Raw genomic sequence first — 737 nt, forward strand, 5'->3', positions numbered from 1 at the left:
TGAAACGGCAAAAAACTGCAGTACCCCAAAAAGTCAATAAAAGACGCTTTAAAAGCCCCCACAGGTCATCAATTTAGAGATACCCCAAAATACTGGCCCTAGAATTATTGCTCTCACTCCGGCGTGTGCGGCGATACCCAACATGTGTAGCGCGTTCGTCGGTTTCATGCGTAGGCGCACCCGACGCGTGTTTACGTGGCGACGCGCGGGGGCGGGGGACTTTTAAATTTCTTTTTAATTATTATTAGATTTATTTTATTTTTATTTTTTTACTTTGACTGCTATCACATGGGGGGGCTTGCAAGCCCCCCCATGTAACAATTTAAAAAAAAAAGGTTTTGGTTCTATACAGTTTGTTAGGCTGCAGCTACATGTTATTAAATTGGTGCGTCCACTCATAGCTGACATTTCAGTGTACAGTGGTTGCTGGGTCTGTACACCTGCTGTGCCCATTATGAGGAGCTCCCACCATCCCTGTGCTGAGTTCCCGGGTCTGTACACCTGATGTGCCCATTATGAGGGACTCCCACCATCCCTGTGCTGAGTTCCCGGGTCTGTACACCTGCTGTGCCCATTATGAGGAGCTCCCACCATCCCTGAGCTGAGTTCCCGGGTCTGTACACCTGCTGTGCCCATTATGAGGGGCTCCCACCATCCCTGTGCTGAGTTCCCGGGTCTGTACACCTGCTGTGCCCATTATGAGGAGCTCCCACCATCCCTGAGCTGAGTTCCCGGGT

Source organism: Nanorana parkeri, unplaced genomic scaffold (genome assembly GCF_000935625.1).
Source record: "Nanorana parkeri isolate BGI_ZX_2015 unplaced genomic scaffold, ASM93562v1 scaffold947, whole genome shotgun sequence".
Taxonomy (NCBI): domain Eukaryota; kingdom Metazoa; phylum Chordata; class Amphibia; order Anura; family Dicroglossidae; genus Nanorana; species Nanorana parkeri.